Source organism: Monopterus albus, unplaced genomic scaffold (genome assembly GCF_001952655.1).
Source record: "Monopterus albus unplaced genomic scaffold, M_albus_1.0 scaffold188.1, whole genome shotgun sequence".
NCBI lineage: Eukaryota > Metazoa > Chordata > Actinopteri > Synbranchiformes > Synbranchidae > Monopterus > Monopterus albus.
The window spans coordinates 376,442-385,907 of NW_018128068.1; positions in this window are offsets into that span (position 1 = coordinate 376,442).

Genomic DNA, 9,466 nt, shown 5'->3' on the forward strand with positions numbered 1-9,466 from the left:
CTCATCTTCCCCCAGTCAGCGTCCCAGGGGAAGCAGGAATTGACGTGCCATTAAAGAGGCTTTGAAGAGAGGCGACTGTCAGGATGACTGCCTCCGCTTTCTAGCAGTGAAGGAATGGAAGTACAGATCCGGGTGCAATAAGGACAGAATGAACAGCTTTGGAAATACATCTCACTGTGTCTTGTGTGCTACAAGGGAGGGAGTTGTGCAGAGCTGTTTCTAATGGAAAAATTGTAATGATTTTTTTTTCCACAGACAAAAGATAACAAGAAAAAAATGAGTCGGAAATAGAGTTACCCGTGATTACTGGCAGACATTTTCCACTGAACAAAGACTGTAACTATTATTTAATTACCCATTTGTATCTAAGAATTTTAATTCAGTCATCATATGATAATTTGAATTACATTAAAATAACAATAGTTGTTGTCCTATATTTCAGTTTGTCCATGACCTTTGTGACATCACACAGACCTAATAATGATCTCAACACACACACACAATGCAGGGGAGCCAAGCGTAACCAAACCCATAATGATGTCATGTGTATAATAGCCTGCATAGTGACTCGGTAGAGGAGATGATCTCATTTCCTGTGTGGTTGCCATAAAAAAAAAAGATTTTTTGGGACTTTCTTGTTTGGCCACTGAGTTGTAATTTAAATCTAAATTACACAAAATCATCTGACCACATGTTTACTTTTGCATCAGGTGATGAAAAATTGTGTGTGTTTCTGTAAAGCCCACAGTTGTACATAAAGTGACTGCAAGGTAGTGCCAGAGCTGTAGCCTACAGAAAATAACATTATACATAATGTACTGTATTATGCATGTCATAAAAATAATACAAGCCATCTTGTCTCATAAACAAAATGGTTTTCGCACAGTCTCATGTCAAACTGAAATAAATTACATTCGCCTGGTTTCAGTAGTACACACACCGCAACCTTCATGCCTCATATTGCATGCTGTCCCTTGAATGATTGTCTTCATTGTCTGCCTGCTGAATCTTTCTGAATAAACATCTACTCCACCCCTCGCTGCAGAAACCGCCACCATGTCTGGTAGCACAACTGGTGTGCGATCAAAAGAAGCCGTGTAAGCAACCCATGAAAAGGACCATGTTATGGCTGACACCATCATTTAATTACAGTTTCTTTTTTTTTTTTACACAAAGCACTGGGGATATATAGCCATGGATCCAGATGATGCCTGCTGTTACTGGACCAAACTGTTGTTATAGTAAACCCAGTAAAAATGTTAATAGAATATTAAATAAACATGGTTTACCCTTATAATAAGTAGCTCATCATCATGAAAACTCTAACTGAATATAACACCCAGTTTCTATTTAGCTTCTTTGGATGCCCTTAAGTCCACGACTTAAGTCATAACTATGGCTTAAAGGCGGAGCCTTGTGGTCACATGTATTAGATGACCTTTGACCTTGATTGCTTGACTATATCTTAACAAAAACCTTGCATGGTTCATATGTAGTTTCTCACCAGTCAACGCAAACATCAGACAACCTAAACAACTTTTGGTTTCTGCCTATTATTTTCATTATTGTATTAACCACATGTAAGCAAAAAGCATGTGAGACCATTTTTTTCTATCTGTAGTTTGTCATCATCATCCCACAGTGTAAATGAGAAGCTATGGTCTTTTTCATTTCCATTGCATATACTTGTTAGGAAGTGAGCAAAATCTGTATCCAGTGTACTGTTTCAAAGGTTAATTACAGCAGCTGCTGCAAACTCCTCATTAAAAACAGAAAAAGGATGTTTTTATTTGTCACTTGGTTGAGTTGACCTTTAATTTCGTGACCATCTCAGATCAACAATCTACCATCATTAACAACCAGGTGAGTTTTCCTTGCATGTTCATTAGTGGAAAATGAACACTACAGAAACAACAAAACCTCCTTTTATAATCATTTTCATCTGTTATATATAATTTAAAAGTGACTGTGTGTGTTGTTATTTTTAGCGGCGGTTTGGTATTTTTTGTCTTCAGACTCTTACAGTGCGGCTATACATTCCCAGAAGTGAGCCTCATCTGTCCAGACTAGGCATGAAAGACTGCCACAATATCCACAAGCTGACACCTTGTTTCTTAAAAGCTCTACAGGTTGGGGATTTTTCGCGCCATAGCTTTGAAGTCCTCACCCTCATTTACTGAGGAAGTGAATGTTTGTTCAGTAGAAAGTCAAGAGAGAGGCATGTGGGTAGACAGAAATAGCTGCAAAAACTTTCACCCCTCATTTTGCGAGAGGTCAGGCAGGACTTTGGGGCAGCAGTGGAGGCAAACAGTGACATCAGGACCACCTACCACACACACACATTTCAGAACACAGTCTCTGCTCCTGTCATGATTGTGGTATCGACATTTCAGAATTAAGTGATGTCATCCCTTAAGCAGCCCTTCTGTTGTCTCCCTCTGGGACCCCTGGGACCTCTCAGGAGCCACCTGCAGTTCAAAAACATCCCCCATGTCTGTGTATCTGGCAGGTTCACAAGAAAAGTCACAGCTGAACAGGCCATAAATGGGCATCATATGCAAAGTGGCCTAACCAGTGTATCACAGCATTCTTGTAACATGATGTCAGCCTGGTCAAGGGAAACCCAGTTCAGGAATTTTGGTTACTTCACTGGTGGATGTGTAAACTTGTAATGTCTCACCAGATGCCAGGCATCAAAGAAGTTCTTAAAAGTGAATGTGAAATGTCTCATCTTATATTCCTAAATGGTTTCTCAGTTGCTGCTAATTATTTTATTAATCACTTACTAATTTTTCACTTCTAATCATTTTAAGATAAAGGAACAAATGCAACTAAAACAACTTGAATTGGAGGGTGTAATAAATGGCAGGTGTATATCCTGGGTCTGATGGCTTATGTGAGAAGCTCATGACCACTTGTTAATGACCTCCTTGGGTTCTGATAAGTCATCAAGTGTGCAGTTAATGTTAATAAGGCATTATAAAAGGTAACTGGTTTCTCACTTTCTGACCAACCATTAAGGTGAAATAAAGAGGCAACTGAAAAGGACAGGGAGGAGGTTGGACCACTTAAAGGGGTTTTCCTTGACACAGTATGACTTATTAGAAAGCAGTGTGGTTTCTGCTCACTGACTTAGAAACTGTTCCCAGCAGCTCTGTACCTGAGCTGAAAATTATTCATGTGGAACTAAATACAGGGACCTTGAGAGTGTTTAGTATTAGGTACGTAAGTGACACCTCTGATGTCTATGAATATCTCTACATCTTGATTAGCATTTCTACTCTCCATCCAGAATGAGCAAAACTGCGGCACAAAGGGTGATAGCAACGGGACCACTCCTGTGCTGACGCTGATGCGTGTCTAATGAGCCTGTCAGGCTGACAGAACAGCATCCTGGGGGACCCTCTTTTCATGATTACCAGCATATCACAGATGAATGTTTCTGGACTGAGAATGCCATCTGTCATTTCATCTGACTGTATGTTTACCAAGCAAGAGCGCATGGTAATTCATGCACAAGCAGACCTGATTGTTGTTTTGGTAAATGTAAACAAGTTCCCATCACATGTCAAACCTCTCTCAATTCCTCTATATGCTTTGCATGATAAACGTTTTTGCATTAGACAAGTCCTCAGGGTCTGTAAGATATTAGTATGAATGATTTACCGTATACCGCAAGAGCACATGCAGTATATTAAGATATCAATAATTGATGCAAGATCATGTAACAATACAATTTTCACACATCAGGGAAGGCAATCAAACTGAAAAGGATGTATATCAGCTTAACATTATGTTAAAGGTTCCCTGGGGAGACACAGTGAGGTGGAATCACTCACATAATAAAAAAATTACATGCAACACATCAGCAGCCTCTTCATACCACTTCATGTGCTGAATAGTTTAACTCTCAAGCAGTTTCCTTTCACTCACAGTACAGAAAATATTTTTACTGTGTCTTGTTTGCTATGAATCATCAGGCTGAAGCTTTCATCAGTTGACACAAGTGAAAGCATGTAAATATCAGTTTTCATGCCATCATTCAGACTTATCTCACACTATCTACAGGTGCAGCTCCTTATGCTGAAAAATCTTAACAGGAGGTCAAATTAAATTTGAGAGCGAGCGTGTCTGATTTTTTCTACACATAGTTTAACAAAGCTCACTCATAATGTCTTTGTGAAAACACTTTAACCAAAGCTAATATGGCCGCTCCAACTTTTGTTTTTTGCAAAACGTCATGTGCAGGTTAAGGCTCTTGATCATACTGAGTATGAAAATGAAATGTTTAATGCTGATGTGGAATGTCCTGAGTGCAGTCATAAATGTGCACACCTTAAAGAAGGTAATACAGTAATAATAATGACTACAGAAAAAAAAAAAACATTGCTACATCATGAATTTGCACAGCAACAGTTTGTGTTTTGAAAAGGGCTAATAATAAAGAGCCCTACATTAGAATTCAGCAGTGTTTAGCTGTCATGCCGCGTTGATATTTTTCAAGTTTGTGCTGCATTTCTACACACATTCACAGGCAGTAACAGCTATGACATGTGGTCCGTTTTCTGTTCAACTTCCTCTAGGTGTTAAGGGGAAGCCTTCTGTGCCCCATGATTCAAGTGTGTGACACACAATCATATGATTAGACAGATGCTTATGGTTTCAGAAAGCTCTTTTTGCCCAGATACAGCCTGAAAGTGTGTGTGTGTGTGTGTGTGTGTGTGTGTGTGGCAGTGTGGGTGGAGGGTGGGAACTTGTTTACAGCTCACACACGCTGCTTTGAGTCCTGCTGACAGGGGAAGAAAGACAGCATACCAGAACTTGGCAGAATAAAAGTGCAGCACACTAGCGGTGAGTTATCAGGGATAAAAATACTGGCTGTGAGCAGCCTGAAGCTCAGCTGTGAGACCAGAGGTACACGAGCCTTTGGGTTTTGAACCATCACTATCTGTGGCAATCAGCCCAGTGCACTGAAGTAGGTTAAACTAAATCTCCATGATATGCAAAGTAAGTTTTTGTATTAAACGTTCTGGAAAGTAAAGTTGCTGTCTTATAATCACTGAACAGGAATCATGTGTTAGTGTTAATTTTTTAAGCATTAGTAGCTGATGAAACCACTTAAGCCTTAACTACTGACTATAATATGTAATATAATACATTTCTGAGATAGAGAAACGGGGGTTGTGTGAAGTCAGGGAAACCTTTAATGAACAGATCCTGAGGTTGAGGAGCTCAGCGAGGGACTCGGTGCCAACCAGTCCTTAAGCTGATAGGTCTCTGCTTGATTGGTTTCAGTGGGCAACTGAGATGAAGGGCAGAAAATCCATCTACATACACACATATGTGCACAGCCAAGCGTAGACATGCAGGCCACGCACACATGCTGGCACATGAGCATGATGTAAACAAATGCTTTAACAACATAAAAGCGACATCCTAAAACAAACCATAAAAAAGAAAGCATTGGCTGTATACAAATGCACACACACACACACACACACACACATATTAAAACACATAACACCCACATTCAAACACATGACACCTACATTACACCCACATGCATTTAGAGCCTCACACATCACAGCCATGAGCACAGCACGGGGGTGGGGGGGCTGGGTTCACATTGCTTGTATGCTCCATGCCTATTCATAAGCTAATTCTCCTGCACGGGGATTCAAAAAGCCTGTCCAGCCACCTGCACTGACGATGAGGAGGGAGGGAGGGAAGAGAGGACAGGAGAGGGAAGAAAGGGAGGAGGAGGAGGCAGTGGAAGAATGACATCACCTTCCCTGAAATGTCACCATTATCTCAAGCCTCGGCTAAGCCGTCTACAGAGGTGACATCATTCTCTTTTTGCCCCTCCCTCCTCTGTTCTCTCTGAGGTTGTGTGTGGTGAGGGAGTGTGTCTGTTTGAGTGCAGGCAGGCATGTGTGAGTGTGTGCAGGAAAGCATTGTGAAGACACATGTAAGCTTGAGTGGATGTTTGTCTGTGCTCCTTCCTTCATGCCTTTATATGATCCTTCAGTTGTTTTTGCCTTAGGCCTGTTTATTGTAGATACTTCTAGAATTAGTTTCTTATGCTTATAAAATGTGTCTGAGTTTTAAGAGACATAATGCTATTATTACTTCAGCCCTTTTCAGATATGACACTAGTAATTAGATGGTACATCAAGTCACATATAATGTTTGAAGCTGTTAGGTATTTTTAGTCAGATAGAAATTGGATAGATACTTTATGTATTAGAAATGTTTAGTGGAGATAGGATGTCTAGTTAGACTGTTAAATGCTTAGTCATGCTTATGAGTTTCTACAGGGTACATCTGGTCAAGGATAACTAGAGAGAAGAGTTGATGACTGTGAGCAGACAGGGTGTTTATTATTATGACGTGTATAACTGTAGCCTTAGCCATAATATGTTCTTATGTTTAAGTCACGACATGTACTAGAGGTCGTGAGAATGTTTTTAGCTACACACCACTTAATCAACAGACACACACATCAGAGTCAGTATGGTAAAAAGTACCGGGTACAACAAAGCCAAAGTTTTCTTACTACAACAAGGTGGATGAACACGTTTAGGACATTCTCCAAAATCATGGTCAAAAACCATATTGTTTACTGAGTAGTGCAACTCACAAAGACACAGGAGAAACATAGAAACAAAACTGTCAGTATGTACAGTATGTCATACAGTAATTGTATGTGTACTTACCCTTCAACGCGACTGCATGCAGTTCATATTTGTGCTGTGTTGAAAAGATGCATGAATGTTACTGGGTTCGACCTGGTACGACTGCTAGTGCAATTTTATGGAAAAGTGCTCAATCAGACATGAAGCTGACATGTTCATATTAATGGAAAAGTGTCTGAAAGGTGCTTTTCAATCTACTGTATCTACTCTATATGATCCCTATAAACTGCTGAAAGTTTGGTTTTATTTCACCATGTTTTGAAATACCAGTCTCTGGGGTTTCTGTCTTCATCCCATTAGAATAGAGATCACTGTTAATTGTGGTGCTTAAAGTGCTGAAAAAAAGTTTTAATACATTATCTCTTAGTTTTCTATATGTTGCTTTAACCAAGCAACCTGCCCATATTCCCTAACAAAATCATATCACCTAAAGTGTTGGGCAGGATTACAATTAAAAATCGTTACAGTGCGGCGCACTATATACACATGCACAGTGTGGGTGTGTCGCCGGCAGTTAGAGTCCAGCGACTGACCTTTGTCAGAGGTCTCCCCCTCTATTTGGCTCCCCTGTTTCCTGTCCACCTCAACCCACTGACAATTAAAGCCAAAAATGTTCTTACTTTTCTGGTGTGCCCCAGTGGCCTTAGGGTTACACCTAAAGCATAGTGTACCTGCACAGGGGCTGTGTCATTCCCCATATCTCCTCTCTGTCATTTGCTGCTCTCTACTGCCAACTATCTAATAAAGACATAACATGCCCCTCAAATGTTGCTTACCTTCATAAAATATATCCTCTGTGGTGCGTTATATGGCATGTGCCTTGCAAAAATGTCTCATAAACCTTACCTACAATCTACAGCTGTGCAGAGATGCACACAAACTACTACACAAATTGACCTCCACTTATTAGTCCACTGCTCTAAGGTCAGTAGAGCACTATAAGGATTGACCTTGGCTGTCATGTTATTACATCACCTGATGCCCTCGGCAGCTGATGCTCATAAAATCCACTGGAGCATGCCGGCCGTGCCATCACTACCCATTAAACATGCCCCAACACCTCATGAATATAGTCACTGTGGATGACATAGCACAAATTTAGATTGTGCAGGGGGTGACATCTCAAACACATCTCATGCCTAATGTGAAATTAATATGCTCTCAAGTTCTTTTGTAAAACCTATACCACAGTCACAATAAAGCATTTTACACAGTTACTTCAGTGCAGTGTAACTATTGTGAACTCACATCACTCTTCTACAAGTCAGCGTAAACCCACTGACCTGGAAAGAAAAACAGAAGACAGAATAGGGCGGTGACTTTGTGTATCCAGAAAGTTTGAAGTAACCAGACTAAAAATATACTCATCCCACAAAAATTTTACGGGTCAACAAAATCAGTGCCCAGTTAACCATCTGTGGAGCAGTGCCATATTTTAGGCCTTATGAATCTGACTATATATTTGTATGTAGTTCTAGCCTAAACCTGCTATAATCAATATTTTTATTTTAACAATAGATCAAATGACTAATGTGAAAATACTGAACCTACAAAGAATTATCGCCCGGATGATTTCAGTGTCTTGAACTTAATTGTTTTGGTTTTACAACCTCCGGTTTTGAGTTATTCTGGAGTTTATTGCAGGGAGCAGTCCCTGTGAATAATCATTCAAATGTATCTTATCATAGTTTACTCACTTATAATGGTTTTTGCTTTACTGAAAATTGTTTGTAATTTGACACAAGCTGAAATTTGAACCACTTTAATTATAGTTTTCACTATACGATTAGTTAATATAATCAGTCAGATAACATTGTACAAAGACTAATCATCTAACACTCCACAGCATTTAAAAGTCTGCAGTATGTGGACATTTAAGAGCCTTTTTGTTACACAATCAGGCCTATCAGACCTTTGTTGTGTACCGGTCTAACCTGTCTTTAATTATGCTTTTTTAATGCTTTTACTACTAAGACCCACTTAACCAACAGTGTGACCTTTACTCTTTTCTCCAAGAGGTTTAATTGTATATCATTTCTAACAACAGGTCTCTATTCAGAATACCTCTTTAAGGATATGCATGGGATATTCTTGTGCATTTTAACTTGTTTGCTGAGCTGTAATGTGGGGCCCCTGCTGTTTCTCACTTCTATTGTAATGCAGGCCAGGTTTATAATCCACTCCCGGCCGGGGCCACTTCACACCTCAGTGAGCACCGTGGACTCCTGCTGAGTTTGGATGAGATTCAATGACCAGCCCCTTACAGAACACACACACACACACACACATTCACACTAGAGACCTACACACCTGCTACCCAAACCATAAAAATCCCCTGTTTCTCCTCTAGCATTCTGGTGTCTGAGCTCTTTGTTTTGTAGATGTCCATTCCACGAGTCAAAAGGTGAGCAAATAGAGAAACAGGGACAAGTCATAGCTAACCATTACTCAGAGAAATGATGTCAACAACAGTTTCACCTCGGAGGTCAGCGGTGGAAGAATGTGGACTTAATGACCATCAAGGGAAAGATAAATATTCCAGATGTTATTGAAGAGGCCGAAGGTGGGGTGAGGATTTCTATAACAAGTTAGTAATAGGTTGGGGGGAGTAGACCTAGAAGATCAAAGCATACCATGTGGACCATTTGCACAGTGAGTGTTCAGGGTGGGGACTTCAACCATTAGGACGGGATGCTTGGGCAGGAGTAGGAGTTACCAGTCCAACCCTCATAAAAGAACGTCCTCTAAAAATAGAGCCAAGTCCAAATGAT